Here is a 23,418-nt window from a genome sequence, read left to right on the forward strand (position 1 = left end):
GTAGCAGGGGCATTAGAGAGCCCAAAAGGCATAACCACATATTCAAATAGGCCAAAGGGTGTTACAAAAGCAGAGATTGATTGGGCCTTTGGGGTCAGTTTTACCTGATAGTACCCTTTTAGTAAATCAATCCGAGTCAAAATCTTTGAATTACTTATATTGTCTAAAATATCATTGATCCGTGGCAAAGGAAAAGAATTCTTAATGGTGACCTTATTCAGTCTGCGGTAGTCTGTACATAGTCGTAACTTACCGTTTGCTTTTGATACAAGTATACAAGGTGAAGCCCAAGGAGAGGTACTTGGGACTGCTAACTTGTGATCTATCAAGTACTGTACCTCTGACCTTAAGGATTCAAGCTTCTTTCCTATCGCTCTGTAAAATGGTTGTCTGATGGGCTGTGTTCCGGCTCCAGCAAGATGTCATGTTGAATCAGGTTACAGGTTCCTGGATCATCAGTGCACAAGTCCTGAAAACTGGTGAGTAAGGAGTTTATTTCTTTGCTTCCATTTGTAGGCAAGTGTGATAAGAAGGAGTCAAGCTTACCCCTTATCTCAGAGTTAGTTAAATCACTAAAAGATATCAGTTCTGGTTCTTCATCAGGGTCTTTATTAGTAGTAGCAACAGGATAGTCTTCTTTAGACCTAAGAGTTGAGGTAGTCACCAATGTTACTCGAGGTGGTCCACTATTTACTCTACTTTGGTACCGCTTCAACAAGTTCACATGAACTAATGGTGTGCCCTTCCTCCTATCTGGGGTACTAATTACATAGTTTACCTTAGAAAGACGATCTAGGACTGTATATGGGCCGGCAAACTTCTCTCTCAATGGAGCTCCTGGAATTGGATGGTATAATAGTACCTGGTCACCTTTCTGGAACTCCCTTAACCTGGCTTTCTTGTTCCCCTGTTGCTGCATTACTTGTTGTGAGGAAAGGAGGTTAGAACATACCAAATCATTTATCTGATGAAACTTACATTTAAGGTCTAATATATTGCAACGTGTTAGTAGTGTCCTCTGGTTTCTGATGCAAAATATTTTCTTTCACCATACCCAATACAGTTCGTGGTCTACGACCAAACAATGCCTCAAAAGGAGATATCCCTGTGGAGTCATGTGGAGTGCATCGAAAAATATACATTAGGAGATAGAGGTCCTCATCCCAATGATTTCCCGTTTCACTGCTGTACTTACGCAAAAGGTTCTTCAAGGTTTGATGGAACCTTTCCAGGGCACCATTTGTCTGTGGATGATATATAGAGGAGTTAACATTATGAATATTCAGTGTATGCATAGCTTGTTTGAAGACATGGCTTGTAAAATTAGTTCCCTGGTCACATTGTAACTCATAAGGAAATCCTAAAACAGTGAAAACCTTCCTAAGGTTAAGTAATATAGTCTTTGCATTTATGTTTTTGATTGCAAATGCCAAAGGGTACCTTGAAGTGGGACACATAGCGGTCAGTATGTATTCATTCCCTCTCTTGGTCTTTGGTAAGGGACCAACGCAATCTATGATGAGTTTGTAAAAAGGAGTTTTGGGTACTAGTACGTTCTGGAGTGGTGCTGGCGGGATCCTCTGGTTAGGTTGACCTGTAACCTGACAATGGTGACATGAAGCAACATAACTCTTAATATCTTTACCAAGGCCTGGCCAATAATAGTCTTCACTTACTCTTTTGTAAGTGTTGTTAACCCCTAAGTGGGATTCTGCAGAATGAGCGAGGTCTAACAAGGAAAGTCTTAGAGGTTGAGGAATGACTATTTGGTGGCAATCCCTCCAAGTATGGTTAGAATTAATCTGTGGCGACCTGAAATGCCTGCAGAGAATACCTTTATTCACATAAAAATATGGCAATTTTGGATTTTCATCTGGAATTCTCACCTTTTTCCAAAGTTCACTAAGGCTGGGGTCCTCTTTCTGTAGCTCAGTAAACTCTTTCTTACCTACGTTCACCAAGTCCAAGGCCTCCATAGTTCTTCCAGTAGTTTTACTTTCACTTTTCAAAGGTCCTGCCCTGGAAGTATTCCTAGTCACAACCTGAGTTATAGCTGGTGGAGATTCTATGGACTTACTTTCTTCTTGGATTACGAATTCAGGATCTGAAATAATAAAATTAGCTTTCACCTGTGACCCTGCTAGATCATTACCCAAGATCAGCTTCACTGGAGAACACGGCAAGGCTTGCTTTAACACAGCTACTTTAGCCTTTCCTGTAAAGTAAGGACTAACAATTTCCACTTCAGCAAGAGGCAGAGTCTTGGAAGAGGTTAAATCTGAAATGGTTACAAACTCCTTAGTATAAGTTAAATTCTTCGAACCTAAGTCTGCCAATATAGACTGAGAGGAACCGGAGTCTCTGAGGCACTTCAGTGAAGTACCATTTACAGTAACATCACAAATAAATCCTTCAAACGGCTGCAACCCTTCCATCGGAGTAGTCACATGGCATGTGCTCCTTGAATGGACATTTTTACCTTTTGCTTTTGAAGTTTTGCACTGGGGAAGTGGACAATTTTCAATAGTGTGGCCCTCTTTCTTGCAGTAAGTACAGGATACCTGGGGAGATTTGGAAAAGGAAGGAGATGATTTGTTAGTTTGACCCTTTTGTGATTTATGGATTAAGTGGTAATCATCGGCGAGACTAGCTGCCTTCTTTACCAGTGTTTCACCTTTAAAATGAATGAAGGTTGAGATATGAGTAGGCACTTTCCTCAAAAATTCTTCTAGAAGAATCAAATTCTTAAATGATTCGAAGTTATCAACACCTGCTCTTTCTAACCACTTATTCAACTGCCTATTTTTGAGACTACAAAATTCTACAAAAGTCTGGTTGAAAGTTTTAACAGAATTTCTAAAATTTTGTCTGTACCCTTCTATGGTAATGGAGTACGCATCCAAGATAGTTTTCTTTAACACTGTATAGCCATTTTCACTTACCAGTTGTGAAGCAACAAATGCAGCTTTACCCTTCACTTTGTTCCTGATGAGCAGAGACCAGAATTCTACAGGCCAGTTTAAGGTTTCTGCGATTTGTTCAAAGTTCTGGAAGAAAACCTCAGAATCTTTCTCGTCGAAATCAGGTACAAGCTTACTTGCTTTAAAAACTTCAAACGTAGCAGGGAGTGTGGCTTCCTTTCTCTTACCTGAAAAAAGCTCCTGGAGTTTTATCTGGTGTCTTATCTCTGCTTTTCGCTCCCTCTCTCTCGCTTCTGCTCTCTTCTCTTCTAGATAGAGCTCCTGTTTGGTGGTTTCCTTCCTTTCCTTCTCTCTTGCTTCAGCTCTCTTCTCTTCTAGGTAGAGCTCCCGTTCGGTCGTTTCCTTCTTTACCTTCTCTAACTGCAATTGAAGCCTTATTTTCTCTACTTCTGTATCTACTGGAACAGGCGGAAGTACTCCTGCTGCAATTCTGAGTGCTTGTACTTCTTCATCATCTGCAATAATCTCTTCGTTGATTAAATAATCTAAAATATTACTCAGTAATCTAGCCTTCACATAAGCAGGATCAACCACAATGTTACATTTCGCTGCTAGGTCACGCAGATCCTGTTTAGTAGCATACCTGAGCGTAGATAATTCCTCTTTGGGGTTTCCAGCAAAGCTCTCTAGATTAAAAGGCATTTTGAATAAGGTTTAATTACTCACTACACAACACTTATGTAAATACAACAAATCCTACTTACCTAACAATGAATGGCTGACTAAACGCGAACACATTAACTCTTGTTAATCATTCTAAACAGTATTCATATTTATAAAATAAAGTTAACAGTAGTCACACGTACATTGCTCCTAACGTAAACAAATGTAACAAGTTATATTTACTACCGAGAACCTATAATGATAAATTTAGGTAACTGCAGCCCAACGCTATTACTGTACTTATAATAGAATGCTAACAGACAGCGAGAGGAGTATTTAAATACCAATAACAACAACTGCTAGTTACAGAATGGTAATTACCTAAAGATTTACGCAGCAACCTGACTAAACCAAGTGTCTAATCTTGTGGAGTTAAACTAGCGCAATTCAGTAATTACAGAAAGTCTGGAATCACGGAGTGTTCGAGGTACACTAAAAGTGCGAGAATGAACTAATACTTTCGCAATGAGAAGACTTTAAAAGGAGTACAGTGGATTTTGCTAATCCGAAAGGTCGGGAGCTAAACAATGATGTGCAAGGTAACGTAAGATTAACGTAACTTATCACTTTAATATGATAGCGAGGGTGACCTTTATTATGGAAGATATTAATGAGGCGGGCATAAGAGGCATACACAGATCCCTGTCAATTAACACTTGTTATCGACTTATCCTTCAAAAATACTTTACCTTGGTTTAAGGAGAGATGAGGTGTATTCTTGCCTGGAACTACTGTCAAACACAGTTTAATGAAAGCGAAAAACAGCGTAGTGTGGCACTAACTGTACAAATCAATGAAGCACAATATCTGGACATATCGTTCACCAACAGTTCTTAAAAATTCACCAAAAACATTTCAACAGTTTATAGTCGCACAACAGATTTGGAATCCCGGACAGGCCCCCAAATTATGACATGCCTAAGCTGAATGTCCTCGTATTCAGTGGTAAATACTTTAGCTTAAAGATGGCCTTAGCTAACACTCAGTAGGAAGCATAATAAAAATAATATTCCACCAAAATAAAATCCAAACTGTGCGAAACCATGGTCGGGTGAACGAAACTCAGCAATCTCTTATTATAATTATTAATTACTAATTATACAAATTAACATGAATTACTTAACACTTATACATGAACGAAATAGTTTCAACAAAACACTTCACTATAATAATTAAACATATGGCAAATAGTTCAATAATTCAACACAATTCAACATATCTAAATAACAAAATACACTTAGTAATAGGAGAAAGAGCCACGAACACTGTCTTCAGAACAGGAAGAATACACCTAACTTAACAAGAAATTTGAAGTACCAAAGTAAACAAAATGAAGAACATAAAGGAGGAATAATGGGAAAAGAGACTTTGCTCTGGACAAGGAAGGATGAAAAGTGAAGAAAGCAATCAACAGAGGGCGTGCATATAGAAAGTAAGAAAATACTAAAAACAGTTTATAATATTCAATATGTACAATAGTGGAGTGAAAACTTGACAATATGTATATACATATATATATATATATATATATATATATATATATATATATATATATATATATATATATATACTGTATATATACAGTATATATATATATATATATATATATATATACATACATATATATATATATATATATATATATATATATATATATATATGTATATATATATATATATATATATATATATATGTATGTATATATATATATATATATATATATATATATATATATATATATATATATATATATATATATATATATATATATATATATATATATATATATACTGTATATATACAGTATATATATATATATATATATATATATATATATATATATATATATATATATATATATATATATATATATATATATATATATATATATATATATATATATATATATATATATATATATATATATATATATATATATATATATATATATATATATATATATATATATATATATATATATATATATATATATATATATATATATATATATATATATATATTTATATATATATATATATATATATATATATATATATATATATATATATATATATATATATATATATATATATATATATATATATATATATATATATATATATATATATATATATATATATATATATATATATATATATATATATATATATATATACATACACAAGATTAACCATTGTTTAATGATGACTGTAGATAGGCTCAATTGGTAAAATAATAACTGAAGGCTCATCATATATGGAAAGGTTATGTATCAAATTTGACTTAGAAAAAGCTAAATTCACTTAAGAGCTGTCACTCCGGAAGTTCATTCTTCAATAGAAAACGATTACAATTTGATTGTCCAAAAAACATTCTCTGTGGAACAAATCAGGAAATTAAATGGTGGTTATCCTTAAATATGTACTGTTTGGTAGAGACTTAACCCTTTTGTCTGATATGCGACAGAATTCTGAGTTATCGTTCACGTGAATTTAAAACATTCCTGATGGACATGAATGTCATTTTTCTGTTCCTTATTACAGCCCAATTTCTATAACTCACATATCATACAAGTTTTTTTTTAATATCTTACTGATAAACCTCCAAATAGGCATGCTGAAAGTAATCAGCTTTTCCATAGTTTCCAGTTTGGCTTTCACAAAGGCCTTGGAATTAGTGATGCTTTTCTTATAAATCCCAATGCTGTGATTTTGGTCAGGAAGTTTGTATGATTGACCTATATATTAGTACTACACTTGACTGTATTAATCAAGAGGGCCTTTTTTTTTTAAGTACACACAGGTAGGAGTGGGGGTCTTTCTTTAATGAATATAGGAAAGTAATATCTAATGTTGCTTAAGATAGTATTCTTGGTCCATTGTTTTTCATAACTTTTACAAACGATAAGGAATTTGAGAAGATCATTGCATGTGCAGAGGATTCTGCAATAATTCCTTTTTCTGAGTTTAAAACTTGATACTTTAAATTTTTAATAGATATTTACCTGAAATTAATGCATGGTACCAATCTTGGACCATGAAGTTAAACCTCAACAAAACTCAAAGTGTAATCATAAGTAGGTCAAGGGAAGTGACTTCTCAATATCTGCATTGATAATATCTCTTCAGCAATATACAACTGAAAACTTTTAGTGGTGATTCTAAATTACGAATTTACTTTTCAGATAAAAAAGATGTTTCTACTTTCATTTGTACACACACACACACACACACACACACACACACACACACACACACACACACAATCTTGATAAAGTCATTTCAAATTTTCAGACATCAATGTATCCTTAAGAATTATTGTAATTCTTCAATTGTACCTTGTTTTGAGTATTTCTCTCCGTTCCGATCATGCAGTCTATCTAATATTCCACTCCTGGTCTTGATAGAAATCTCTGGAACTGTTGTTGTTTTAGTTTTTTCCACATGTTGCATAAGTTTTTTCATATATTTGACCATATTTTGCATTCACATATTGCTAGACTTTACTATCTTTTTTCTAGGACTAGGTAGATAGCTTGCCTGCACCATCATGAGGGTCAACACCACACATTATTCTAAAAGTTTTCTTCCTACTGTGATTAGATTGTGACCTGATCTTCCTAATCAGGCAGTTGAATCATTGGAGATTTAGAAATTTAACTTAAAAACTAAGATTTTTCTGTTAAATAGGTTAACAAAAGTCTTTCTTCAAAGTCATTTTTTTTTTCAATATTGTTCCTGATCTAAAGATGTTTCATATTTCTTATTCATTACTTTCATATATAATTTATGTATTTTCTTATTCTCTTTTCTCACTGGGTTTTAATCCCTGTTGGAATCCTAAAGCCTGTACCCTCATTCTATTCCAGCTATGGTTGCAGCTTAGCTAGTAATATTAGTAACAATAAGGATGATATTAGTAACTCTAAAGGATGGCGAACAATAGGTTTTTGACGACATAAGACAACTGCGTTTAATCCTCAACCTAAATCAGCAGACTTAGTTAGGAGGAATTATTAAAAACATTATGATGATAATTTTATTACCTATGCATTCATATGTAGAAAAAAATATATAACCGTTCATTTGAAAGTAGAACTACGCATGGTCCTTTTATTTCTTCCTGTCCACCATTGCCGTCTCTATTTCTCGATATGTCTCTCTCTCTTTCTAACTTAAAAATTACTTGGCTATTTTGATAGCTTTGTTACCAGGCTACATTTGGACAATGTTCCGTTAGCTCTCGTCCTTAAATAGTTTCTGAGCCACGTTATATTGCAATATAAAAATGACAGATTTCTAAAATGGGTTAAAAATGGTTTAAAAATGTTTTTTTAAGAGCCCTGGTAAGGTAATATGGTTGCATATATGTAACCGTTATCCTACATAATGTATGTTTTTTCTCGTATTGCACATATTACATGGGTATTTCAAGCATTCTTGACCTGATGACAGGTTGTAATCACTCTGCTATCGGGGATGAGAAAAGGTGCCTTATTTTCTCTCTCCTACCTCCAACTAACCCTTGTTGACCTCCATTGACTTTTCGGTTGCAATTACGATTCAGCTATCATGGTGGAGATGGTTTTATTTCAAGTCTATGAACATATTCCTGAATTCGACAGGAATATGTAGGGGAACTTGTCATAAACTTTTTTAGTCTCTTGATAGCTCAGTCAGTAGGGTCCCTGCCAGCATGGTTTCCAGCCGTACAGGTGGTGGTTCGAATCCCCACCCGGCCAGAAGCTGTTACCATATATATATATATATATATATATATATATATATATATATATATATATATATATATATATATACACACTTATATCTATGTATATATGCATATATATATATATATATATATATATATATATATATATATATATATGTATATATATATAGTTATATATGAAATACACACACACACACACATATATATATATATATATATATATATATATATACACATATATATATATGTATATATACATATATATAATATATATATATATATATATATATATATATATGCAAATATATATATATACATATATATATATGTATATATAATATATATATATATATATATATATATATATATATATATATATATATATATATATATATATATATATATATATATATATATATATATATATATATATATATATGTATATCTATTTGCGTTTTGCATATATAAGATATATATATATATATATATATATATATATATATATATATATATATATATATATATATATATATCTTATACTTGCAAACAGCAAGAATTTCAAGTATACCCATAAACATTGTTAAATTACATACAAAGGTAAGATATGAACTATGTTAATCAATTTCTTCCTATGAAATATGAACGCTCTCTCTCTCTCTCTCTCTCTCTCTCTCTCTCTCTCTCTCTCTCTCTGTGTTTGTGTGGATATCATAGTAAATTCACTCCAGAATCTCGAAGAATTATATATCATAACTCGGTATAGCTAGTGGCATTTATCACAACTCTCTACACCTTTAGACCATTAAACTAGTAGATACATCAGTAGATATATATTTTCTGAAGGCTACAGCTAATTTCCAGGGGTATTTATAATATTATATACACAAAACTATGACACTCCTCATGATTTTATTCATATCGGTGAACATTAGAAAAAAAGTAAATATTTTCGACGGTTTGGGAAAAAATGTAAACCAAGTTTCTGTAATAGGACCCATCTTGAAAACTCAGCGGTCATTAAATTGAAATTTTCTGAAAATAAAGAATTTGATCTTTATAGACATTTCTACCGTTAACAAACAGACGGATAATAAGCAAAAAGAATAATTTACAAGATAAGTGCAATTGTTGTGGAACAGTATATACTCATATTGACTGGCTTATATATTTTTTAAAGTAATGAAAATTTGACAAATCATATAATTTTTGTGATTGAAATTTTTTTCCTCTGCAAAAATAATTCCACCATAAAATTGTGATCACTAAAGGCGCCGAGGATTCAGACTCCTAAGTGGCTGAAAAAACTTCTCCGTTTCAATTTTGTCATTCAACTATACCTTCTTTATATTCATCATTTAAAATTAATTTTATTTTTACTTCATAAAACCCTTTGTTACTTGAAAAAAGAAAATAAAGACAAACATTTCAGCTTACAATCGTTTCTTGACACTAAGGATACAGAGAGGATTTGGCCCAAAGATAATCTTAGTATAATGTGACCATAAAATACAAACATTAAGTTTTTTTTCGCCGTTTTCTTCCATAATCTAGAGAAATGCGATCTCTTTACCGTCGTAGAGCCATTTTCCCCTCATAATGACACTCAGAGTCACAATAGTTACCTACTTTTCTTTGTTCTCTTTGCATGTAAAACTTCTTAGTTCATTTCCTTCCCTGTTGAAATAAGAACGATTAAACAATATTAGACTTTTTATCGCTTTTGTTTTTTTATTAATGGCTTCAATAACTAGTCAAAACTACGATGCCTTGAAAATTTATAGACATCATGGAGTTTTCAGAAATATCTTGAGTTTCTTAAATTCTTTCTTCTACTTCACCTTCCAATCTTTCATCTTGATTCCAACTAATTGCTACATAACTAAGAAAAAAAAAAGCTGACCATATATTTTTCGCCTAACTTTCTTTAATTGCGATACCAAAAAACACGGAAATGTTACAGATTTTTTTAATTTTTTACTCTTTCATCTCCAATAGTTTTTATTTTTTTCACTTCCCACAATTAGGGCACCTCTTTATTACAAAAAAAAAAAAAAAAAAAAAAAAGGTCCAGCGAAGTATACCAAAAAATAGTTGTTCATGTGGATTATAGAAATTTACTAGCAAAACTGAAATATATGTGCTTTAATTTTTCACTGTTTTCATCTAAATTTCTGTGGAAAGAAAAAATAGTTTTACAGGTGATGTACAGGAGAGGCCGGATTAATTTACATAAATAGAGTAAAAAATCTTACAATAACATTGAAAATCAATGGAATATGTTATACATGTACATTGACTCACTTATTCATTAAGTTGTTCCAGGAACTTTAATGAATAATATACTTCTGGACATTTTGGTATACATGAGACAATCATGCGATTACAACTTTTTCGGCTGGTGTACTTCAACGTCATCTTTTTTGCTTGCCTATTTATCCCACTTTTTTCCGTGGTCAAGTTTATTACCTTCTATGGAAAGAGCTGGGCATTATTTCCAAACAGCCTAATATGATATTTATTACCACTATCTCTCGTACAATCTAATCTAAGTTAATATGTAGTATATAACAGAATACTTCACTATATAAACCAGACTCAAACGGGGATATTTCTCAGAAATAAAGCTAATAACATTAACAATGAAAGTAATTGAGAAGTTTTACTAGTCAAAACATTACACTGTTGGTCCCTGGATCAATGCACACCAAGGTACTTAGTTAAATTTTTGTTTCGTATTTCCACTTTTCTTCTCCTGAATCTTTATATTATAATCTGAAGGATTTGCTATACACATTAAGTTACATATTAAAATATGGGGATATATTATTACGGAAGTGTTGTGGAACAGTATGTACCGATATACAAATTTATCAAAAGATTTATAAATTAGGAATGATTATGAGTTAAAGCAGAATAACTCGTTTACGCTTTTGTGCTAAAAAGTCAATATAAATAAAAGTTTAAATTCATTAGGCTTCTTTTTCATAACTAATGGTCAGTAAAACGATATGCATTAATTTGGAAACTAAGTGCATCAAAGGACTACGAGAGAGTACAAATTAGAGGTTTATGATACCGTTTTTTTACAAGGCTCATACAGGAAAATGTATGAAAATTGTTACAATAATTGATTTCACGCAGTTAAATGTTGTCGAGTTTTAAATATAATTTTCTTACCTCCATTTTAACACACTTTGCAAAGGAATTTTTGTCTGGAGTTCATACTTACATTTTCTGTACGCTAAGGAAAATGATGAAATCGGAGAAAAAAAAATGTATGCACTGATAGAAAGCTTAAAGAGTTGTAGTTAATATTTTCAAAAGCAGATTCATTTCTCAATTCTCACTTGCTATAAGCTCGAATGTCATTTTTCTACTCATCGGTGCCTAGAAGAATTTGCTCTTGTTTGTGCTTCATCCAGTAACTGGCCTAGCTCTTAGGCACAATAAAATACTCTAATTTCATTGTGAAACAGGAGCTAAAATATACTCATAGTAAAGACCCGATACTCAACCTTCTAGAGGCGGAAGAAGATGGAGAAAGCATAATTATAATCCTGTAAAACGATTGAAAAGTTAGATCACTAGGGAATACCACCGAGCGAAATCGCTACAAAAAAAAAGAAAGTCCGCCATCGTGGGAATGGCGCTGTTGTATTCCCAATAGTAATACGAGAGCGGGGATAGCCTTTGGACGGCTCCATTTTATTTTGCCACATCCTCCTCGAAGCGAAAACGCTATTTGGGGTGCAGATTGCTATGGAGGCATGTCAAGAATGCGTCCGCTGATATTGCGATATCCTTAGGAGAAATTTTAAGGATATTCACGCCAGGAGTTAAAATTCTGGATACCTAAAGGTAAAATTCTCTGGGAATATCACTGTAGTACATATATCCCTTAGGAAGCTACTTTAAGGAACTTCCATTAGGATGACATGGCTTGAGCCCAAAAATAATAATAATAATAATAATAATAATAATAATAATAATAATAATAATAATAATAATAATTACATGATAGAAAGACTAGGAAAAAAAAAAAACATTGGAGGAAAACTTAATATAGTGGGATGAAGACTAAGTAGTATATACGGAATAACCCAATAATGAAACATGTCATTGCCGACTGAAGGGAGCACATATGGAGGAAACTGAGGGATGATAATGGCCGCACAATAGCAGGTCTTAACAACAAGATATATTCAAACATCAATAGATGGATCTAACATCTCAGTAGAATGCAAGAAATGTGTGGCAAACGAAAAAAACCAGAAGCCACATCGCCAGTGAATGTTCAGCACTTGCTCATAAGAAAACAACATGGTACAGTGGCTAAAGCTATCCATAAGAGAAAACCAAATGCAATACAGGAACATAAACATACGAACATCAACCTTAAACTAGTAGAAAAGGATCAGGTGGAGTTACTTTGGCTGGGACTACACTATCAACCTGATACAAGCACATCGACTTGAAGTCACTCTGGTCGACTAGATATCGAAGAAATTATGCCTCATATGTTGCAGTACCCAAGGACTCAAGAGTGGAAGTTAAGGAGAAAGAGACAATAAAAACTGTACCAAGACTTACGAATTGAATTTAGAAGCCTGTGGAATGTGCAAGTAGAAGTAGTGCCAATAATCAAAGAAGGACTCGGGAACATACTTGTACCATTGAAATGTAATCTAGAGAAGGTAGGAGCCTATATAGACCCATGACTAGTGTAAAAGAACGTGCTAATTGAAACAGTACATATATATGGGAATATAATGGATTTCTAAGATAACTAGATACAATTATTCGGAACTCTACACTGTAAACCACCAGACTCTGAAGACTGAGATAAGTATATATATATATATATATATATATATATATATATATATATATATATATATATATATATATATATATATATATATATATATATACATATATATATATATATATATATATATATATATATATATATATATACATATATATATATATATATATATATATATATATATATATATATATATATATATATATATATATATATATATATATATATAATTACCATTATCGGATAAGCGACTCTACCACGTTGCAGCAATACTATTTTAGGGTCATTTCCAACTTAATCTAAATTTTTGTTTCTTAATCGATTTCCGTCATTCAAAGACCCTTTTAAGGAAGGAATAGCTTTCTGGTGTCAACAATTACTGAATTGAATAATAAGTGATTTTACACCAATACTTAGTTACGCAAGTTTCAGACTTCTTTTGTGAAATTAGTGCTAAATGTATGACATATCACATATGAAAAACCGAAGATATTTCTTTTATTGCAAACTGCAATTATTTATGATATACATTTTTCCCTAGGAACAGTTGAAAAAATACCACCATTTACTTTGGAAATTAAAGTAGATTGGAAATGTTTAAAGGATGAATTTGTAACACAATGTTGTCAAAAGGGGATTATCAACCTTTACATACTCTCTCTCTCTCTCTCTCTCTCTCTCTCTCTCTCTCTCTCTCTCTCTCTCTCTCTCTCTCTCTCTCTCTCTCTCTCTATATATATATATATATATATATATATATATATATATATATATATATTTTTTTTTTTTTTTTTGCATATTTAGACGTGTTTTTCATATTCAAATAAGCCATAAGTTTTTGAAACATTAATATCTGGATTCTCTTAACGACCTCGGGATCATAGCCCCAGGCAAAATCACACAAAATACAAGAGCTTGTGACCGGCCAGGAATCGAACCCTGGTCCGGCAAACTTATAGAGACAGTGACTACCACTTGGCCACGAAGTGTCATTGTGTGATTTCGCCTGGGGTCTGATCCCGAGGTCGTTAGGGGAATTCAGACATTAATGTATCCAAAATATATGGCTATATATATATATATATATATATATATATATATATATATATATATATATATATATATATATATATATATATATATATATATATATATATATATATATATATATATATATATACACAAATTTATATAATGTTAATATTCCCTGTTCGTTATGTTAGAATATAGGGATGTTGATTATATCGGTAATTTGTAATAACTGTCGTGTCCATTTAGGATCCTGTTCACACCTCATGCATATCTACATTATTTGAAGAAACACTATAGAAAGAAATTTTCAGGTTCAAGATAGAGATGAAATAAAATAGAATTAGTGACACGTTTTTTCATGGATAATGTTTTAAGATATACTAAAATAACATGTCTTTGTTGCTTAGATTCAAAAGGGATTTTTGAATGTTGTAACTGAATGAGTCATTACGGATAAGTTTAGTTTTTATTTATTATTTTTTTTTCAATATTGAAAACAATTCGCTAAATTTGTTTTCGTGACTGGAACGCAATATGAAAAGACAAAACTAAATAATAAAATTCATTAACTATACTATCGAACTAATTTACTAAGACAAACCAATCTCTCTCTCTCTCTCTCTCTCTCTCTCTCTCTCTCTCTCTCTCTCTCTCTCTCTCTCTCTCTCTCTCTCTCTCTATATATATATATATATATAATATATATATATATATATATATATATATATATATATATATATATACATATACATATATATATATATATATATATATATATATATATATATATATATATGTGGGTGTATGTATGTAAATATCACCCACGAATGGCATTTAATACCGAATTCTATCTTGGGAATATACTTCCACTTGCAATTCATTTTATGGTAACAGCTTCTGGCCGGGTGCAGATTCGAACCTCCATCTCTATGGCTGGAAACCATGCCTGCAGGGACACTACCGGTAGTGTCCCTGCAGGCATGGTTTCCAGTCGTACAGGTGGGGGTTCGAATCTCCACCCGGCCAGAAGCTGTTACCATAAAATGAATTCCAAGTGGAAGTATATTCCCAAGATAGAATTTGGTATTAAATGCCATTCGTGGGTGATATTTACATTGATTGAAATCACGTGTGCTTGTGATATATATTCATCTATATGTATATATATATATATATATATATATATATATATATATATATATATATATATATATATATATATATATATATATATATATATATACTCAGGAAGAACAGCTCAAGGTGAAGGGAGGGGGTAGGAATGATGATGAAACCAGGAGCAGAAAAGGCATTAATGGAACTGAGAGCTGTAAATAGTAGATTGTTACTTTCAAAGTATAAATGAAAGCAGTGCAATATGAATATTATAGTGTTCTATGCACCAATAATTGATTCCCACGAAGTAAGGAAAGATGAATACTACGGACAACTTCAGAGTGTAATAGATGAGATGATATCCCAGAGAGATATAGGAAAATTGTGATTAAGGACTTCAATATCAGAGTTGGAAAGGATAATCAAGGTATAGAGAAGGTAATAAGTGATGAGGGTCTTAGCGAAGTTCCAAATGTAAAGGAAGCATATCTTATAGGTTTTTGATCAACAAACAATCTTATTATGGGAGGCAATTACAAAAACTAAATAGATCACATAGTCATTAATAGGTATAGAAGGAGGAGTCTAAGAAATGTAAGAAGCTATTGAGTTGCAGATAATGGGAGTGATCAACAGCTCCCCATTGCCACACCAAAATTCAAACTTAAAACACCCGCCAGAAATTTAGACAGAATACTTGTGTGATACAAAAAAGCTTCTAGAACATGAGCACAATGGAACGTTTGCCATTGAATGTAGTAATTGGTTTACAGTCTTAGAGACTTTAAGAGTAAAAGACCAGACAATCAATGCAAAATTGTCATGTTAAGAACATATATCAAACAGTTATTAGGGAAGTTTTGAGACATGCAGTTACAAGGAGAAAACTATAGATATCGAATGATACCCAGGTATACTATAAAAAAGGAGACAAAGACAGCAGGTGGCTATTGAAAGGTTTTGAGGAAGTAATGAAAATTACAATGTAGAGCATGCTAAGTATTCAAATATTGATAGTGAAGTCACACGAAAAAGCAGGGATGATTAGAGAGAATATTTTATGAGGAAAGCAGATGAAGTTGAAAATTCAGGGGATCGCTACGGTGCAAGAATTGCTCACAGAAAGGATAATAAAATATCTACTGTGGCGAAGAGGAAGAAGCATATGCCCATCAAACACAGAGATAAATATGTTTTAACAACAAAAGATGAAGATAGGCAACGTTGAATGGAACAGTCTTGTGAGTTTATGAATAATTTGATTGATATACCTGAAGCTGGGAAGGACACTGATGTGCCTAAGAATTAATTCACTGCATTTTAAGTTGAAGCTATCATAAAAAACTAAAGAGATGGAAGACCCCTGGATGCGATAGAATACCTACTGAGATGATACTGGCCGGAAAGGATGTGACTACCACAATACTAAAAAGATTATTTTATAGAAAGTGGCGTGAAGAGACAAAACCTGATGAATGGGACCTAGGAGTATTGGAGAAATTGAAAAAAAAAAAGGATCTGATTGATTGCAACAATTACAGAGGAATCACACTTACGTCTGTTGTCATGAAATGATATAGTATGTTCAGTCTAAAGAGACTAGAGAGAAAAATTGATGAAAAGCTGGAAGGTAAACAAATGGTATTTAGAAAAGGTGAAAGTTGTGCATACATACATATACCAAGGCACTTCCCCCAATTTTGGGGAGTAGCTGACATCAAACAAAAGAAACAGAAAAAAAGGGGACCTCTCCTCTCTACGTTCCTTGCAGCCTGACAAGGGACTCAACCGAGTGTGGCTGGTACTGCTAGGGTGCCACAGCTTACCCTCCCACGTTATCCACCACAGATGAAGCTTCATAACGCTGAAACCCCTACTGCAGCTACTTTCGCGGTCATCTAAGGCACCGGAGGAAGCAACAGGGCCTACTAGAACTGCATCACAATCACTCGCCATTCATTCCTATTTCTAGCACGCACTCTTGCCTCTCTCACATCTATCCTCCTATCACCCAGAGCTTTCTTCACTCCATCCATCCACCCAAACCTTGGCCTTCCTCTTGTACTTCTCCCATCAACTCTTGCATTCATCACCTTCTTTAGCAGACAGCCATTTTCCATTCTCTCAACATGGCCAAACCACCTCAACACATTCATATCCACTCCAGCTGCTAACTCATTTTTAACACCCATTCTCACCCTCACCACTTCGTTCCTAACCCTATTATTCGAGATACACCAGCCATACTCCTTAGACACTTCATCTCAAACACATTCAATTTCTGTCTCTCCGTCACTTTCATTCCCCACAACTACGATCCATACATCACAGTTGGTACAATCACTTTCTCATATAGAATTCTCTTTACATTTATGCCCAACACTCTATTTTTTACTACTCCCTTAACTACCCCGAACAGTTTCCACCCTTCATTCACTCTCTGACGTACATCTGCTTCCACTCCACCATTTGCTGCAACAACCGACCCCAAGTACTTAAACTGAACCACCTCCTCAAGTAACTCTCAATTCATCATTACATTCAACCTTGCACCACCTTCCCTTCTCGTACATCTCATAATCTTACTCTTACCCACATTAACTCTCTACTTCCTTCTCTCACACACCCTTCCAAATTCTGTCACTAATCGCCCAAGGAACCTGTAGAGTACAGTATCATCCGCAAACAACAACTGATTTACCTCCCATTCATGGTCATTCTCGAAAACCAGCTTTAGTCCTCGTCCAAGCACTTAAGCATTCACCTCCCTCACCACTCCATCAAGATACAAGTTAAACAACCACGGCGACATCACACATCCCTGTCTCAGTACCACTGTCACCGGAAACCAGTGGCTCGTTTCATTTCCTATCGTAACACATGCTTTACTACCTTTGTAGAAACTTTTCACTGCTGGCAACAACCTTCCAAAAGCTCCATATAACCTCTTCTCATTCCACATTGCTTCCCTATCAACTCTATCATACGCTTTCTCCAGATCCATAAACGCAACATACACTTCTTCACCTTTTGCTAAATATTTCTCGCATATCTGCCTAACTGTAAAAATCTGATTCATACAACCCCTACCTCTTCTAAAACCACCCTGTACTTCTAAGATTGCATTCGCTGTTTTATCCTTAATCCTATTAATCAGTATTCTACCATACACTTTTCCAACTACACTCAACAAAGTAATACCTCTTGAATTACAACACTCATGCACATCTCCCTTACCCTTATATAGTGGTACAATACATGCACAAACCATTGACAACACAAAACACATATTAAACAATCTCACCAACCATTCAAGTACAGTCACACCCATTAAATAATCTCACCAACCATTCAAGTACAGTCACACCCCCTTCCTTAAACATCTCAGCTCTCACACCATCCATACCAGATGCTTTTCCTACTCTTGTATCATCTATTGCTCTCCTCACTTCCTCTATTGTAATCTCTGTCTCATTCTCATCTCCCATCACCGGCACCTCAACACCTGCAACATCAATTATATATGCCTCCCTGTTATCCTCAACATTCAGTACACTTCCAAAATATTCCGCCCACCTTTTCCTTGCCTCCTCTCCTTTTAACAACCTTCCATTTCCATCTTTCACTGTCTCTTCAATTCTTGAGCCAGCCTTCCTTACTCTCTTCACTTCTTTCCAAAACTTCTTAGTATTCCTTTCATATGAATGACCTGATCCCTGACTCCACCTCAGCATCTGCCCTTTTTCCCTCACTTACCTTGCGCTTTACTTCCACATTTTTCCCTCTATATATTTCATACTTCTTTAAACTATTACTCTGCAGCCATTCTTCAAAAGTCCTCTTTTTCTCTTCCACTTTTACCTTCACTCCTTCATTCCACCATTCACTGCCCTTCCTCATGCTGCCTCCAACAACCTTCTTGCCACACACATCACTTGCAATCCCAACAAAATTTTCTTTTACTAGCTTCAACTCCTCCTCTAAATTACCAGTTTCTCCTACTTTCTCTTCGTCATATGCCATTTTCAACCTTTCTTGATATTTACTTTTTACCCCCGGTTTTATTAGCTCTTCAACCCTCACTAGCTCCCTTTTACATCCACCTACTTTATTCCTCCACTCCTTTGCTACACCTAATTTTCCTTCCACCAAAAAAAGGATCAGACATACCGTTAGCCATACCCCTAAACACGTGCACGTCTTTCAATCTTCCAAACATTCTTTTAGTTATCAACACATAATCCATTAATGCATTTTCTATCACTCTTCCATTTGCCACTCTTACCCATGTATACTTATGTTTATATTTCTTTTGGAAAAAACTAGAACTTATTACCATCTCTGGCTCAACACACATATCTACCAGTGTCTCATCACTCTCATGTTCACCTGGTACGCCATACTTCCCAATGGCACCTTCTACCTCTCCAGCGCCCACTCTAGCATTTAAGTCACCCATGACGATAACATAATTCCTTCTACCCAGTTCTTCTACACACCTCCGTAATTCATTCCAGAACTCATTGTACTGACCAGAATTTCATTTTAAGTAAAGTGATATAACAATGTGTAGAATATAAAATTCCTCATCTGATGTTAATTGTGGACTATTATTATTATTATCATTATTATCATCATTATTATTATTATTATTATTATTATTATTATTATTATTAGCCAAGCTATAACCCTAGTTGGAAAAGCAAGATGCTATAACCCGCAAAGGCTCCAACAGAGAAAAGTAGCCCAGTGAGGAAAGGAAATAAGGAAATAAATAAATGATGAGAACATATTAACAATAAATCATTCTAAATACAGTAACAATGTCAAAACAGGTACGTCATATATGAACTATAAAAACACTTATGTCAGTCTGTTCAACATAAAGACATTTTCTGCAACTTTGAACTTTTTAAGTTCTACTGATTCAACTACCTAGTTATGAAGATGATTCCACAACTTGGTCACAGCTGGAAAAAAAAACCTCTAGAATACTGTGTAGTATTGAGCTTCATGATGGAGAAGTCCTAGCTATTAGAATTAACTGCATGCTTCGTATTACGAACAGGATGGAATTGTGCAGGAAGATCTGAATGTAAAGGATGGTCAAAATTATGAAAAATTTTACGCAACATGCATACTGAACTCATTGAACGACGGTGCCAAAAATAAATATCTAGATTAGGAATAAGGAATTTAATAGACCGTAGGTTTCTGTCCAACAAATAAAGATGAGAGTCAGCAGCTGCAGACCAGAGAGGAAAACAATTCTCAAAACAAGGTAGAAGGAAATAATTAAAACACTTCTTCAGAATAGATTGATCACCGGATATCTTGAAAGACATTCTCAACAAGCCAATTTTTTGTGCAATTCAAAATGGCACAGACCTAATGTGTTTCTCAAAAGTAAATTTGTTGTCGAAAATCTCACCTAGAATCTTGAAAGAGTCCTACAAAGTTAAAGAAACATTATCAATACTGAGATCCGGATGTTGAGGAGCCACTTTCCTTGGCAAACTTACAATCATACTTTCAGTTTTGTTAGGATTCAACTTCATACCACATAATTTGCACCATGTACTAATTTTAATTGAGTCAGCAACCCCAGATCTACATTCAGGGGATGGAATTGATGCAAAGACAGTAGCAACATATAGTCAGGGCAAAATACAGTTTAACCCCCAAAAAATTTTAACAAAGGATTTCTCAACTCATTCTGGTATGTTTTAATGTACTTTTTACCATACTAAAAGTTTACCAAACTTCGACCCCCAAGATGGCCTCCGAAACCATTGAACGATTATAACTCTACAACTATCAACTCAAATTTGATGATCTCGGTGTCTATTCTTACATTTTTTGTGGCCAAGAACACATTAAGATCATAAAAGATGATGTTGGCCTATTATGTGTCAATGTTTAGGGAGTAGAGGTGACATTTTCCATATATTTGATTGAATCTAACTGCATAACTAATTCGCATCTTTCTCTATTTCAGATATGATTCAACAATGAGTGCAAGCACAGTCAGTCAAGCTTCTTGTCTAATCTACAAGGAGGAGATTGAGTGATAACTGTGTTGCAATTCAGTGGAAGGGGGCAAAAGGAATAAATGATGCCAATGTAAAGTGGAAAGACAATCTTGTAGTTGAAGCTGGTGTGAAGGTGCATAAAAGCTGTCGTCAACAGTAAATTAATGTTAAAAACATTAAAAGCCATGTTGCAAAGAAAGTAGTGCTTCTGTGCCAGGAAAGAGAACCACAAGATGCTCAAGTGGAGCTTTTGATAGTGCAAAGGACTGCATATTCTGTGGTTGTACAATTGATTTGGACAAGGGACCCTTTAGATTGATACGCACGGAAAAATTTGTGGAAACAATTTTGGAGGTCTGTGAATTACGTTCAGATGATTGGGTACTGACTGTAAAGGGTCGCATTGAATACCATTAACGAGATTTACATGCAGCAGATGGCCTTTATCATCATTCATGTAGTAGAAATTTCAGGAACCTCAAGTCAGTGCCTTTTGAGTTCCAGCATGCCTTTGATGCCAAGCGCAGAAAGCCAGGCCGTCCTAAAGATGGAGATAAGTATGAAGCATTTCAGAACATGTGTGCTTACCTAGAAATGAACAGTGAGGAACAACTAACTGTGACATCTTTGAGCCTCATAATGAAAGGTTATCTTTCCAATCCTGATTCTGAACCCTATGACAATTACTGTTTGAAAAAGCATCTTAAAGAGCACTTTAAGGACTCAATCATATTTTCTGAAGGAGAAGGCTTGGACGATATTGTCATTATGAAAGAACAAACATCGCAGATTCTGAGATCATATTACAAAGGAAAGTGTCAGGAAGATGATGAAGAATCCTAAAATGTGTTATTATTGAAACCGCCTCCAGATTAATCAAAAGTGACGTCAAGTCTGAGGTTTCCACTATGAAGAATAAGTATCCAAGTAGTAAGGATTTAAAGCTTGATTCAGCGCTTTCAATCATATCAACTAGTCTGCAAATAGCATTGGAAACATTGTTCACTAGGAAACACACAAGATGCAAGGTTGCTGCAGTTGGTCATGCCTTAATTCAGGCAGTTTACCCACGACCTGTAACAGTCAAGAAATCTTGGCAGGTCCTTGAAGACCATTCCATGACAAGCATGCCTTGTAAACCTGTACTCCAAGACTGGAATCTTTGTTTTCTTATCAGATTTCAGTTCTGAGATCTGTTTTTGTGGAATGATATGGTTCGTCTGTTTTCCAGGGGTGACAGAGGCAATGACACCCATTCTATGAAATGTCCCTTTGCCATCCAGAGTGATAAGAGTGTGATCCACATTATCTGCAGCAAAAAGAACAGTCATTTCCAGCAAATCTACATCTCCACCTAGAACATCAAGGTTCCACACAATCTGCTGCATTTTTTTCAAATCTCATCACTTCTGTATATGAGCAGCAAAATCCCATTTCATGAAGGGTATCCACAATGAACTTTGAACGATATAGATGATGGACTTGCACAGCAAGTCACACTTGTAGTGGTGCAATAACAGGTCGTGGGCAAACTGCCTGAATTATGGCATGACTAACTGCAGCAACCTTGCATCTTGTGTCTTTCCCAGCCAACAATGTTTCCAGTGCTATTCGCAGACTAGTTGGAGTGAATGAAAGCTCTGAATCCAGCTTTAAATCTTCACTACTTGGATACTGATTCTTCATAGTGGAAACCTCAGACTTGACGTCACTTTTGATTAATCTGGCGGCAGTTTCAATAATAGCACGTTTTTGGGATTCTTCACCATCTTCCTGACACTTTCCTTTGTAATATGATCTCAGAATCTGCGATGTTTGTTCTCTCATTGCGAAAATATCGTCCATGCCTTCTCCTTTAGAAAATATAATTGAGTACTTAAAGCGCTCTTTAAGATGCTTTTTCAAAGTGTAATTGTCATAGGGTTCAGAATCAGGATTGGAAAGATAACCTTTCATTATGAGGCTCAAAGATGCCACAGTTAGTTGTTCCTCACTGTTCAGTTCTAGGTAAGTACCCATTTTCTGAAATGCCTCA

At 34.1% G+C, this 23,418-nt stretch overlaps 1 pseudogene; it reads left to right on the forward strand.

Annotated features, from left to right (window-relative positions):
- Nucleotides 1–22,226, forward strand: part of LOC137651597 (uncharacterized) — a 49,748-nt pseudogene extending 27,522 nt beyond the window's left edge.
- The last annotated feature ends 1,192 nt before the right edge of the window (nucleotides 22,227–23,418 follow it).

The sequence above is a fragment of the Palaemon carinicauda genome, chromosome 13 (genome assembly GCF_036898095.1).
Source record: "Palaemon carinicauda isolate YSFRI2023 chromosome 13, ASM3689809v2, whole genome shotgun sequence".
NCBI classification, from domain to species: Eukaryota; Metazoa; Arthropoda; class Malacostraca; order Decapoda; family Palaemonidae; genus Palaemon; species Palaemon carinicauda.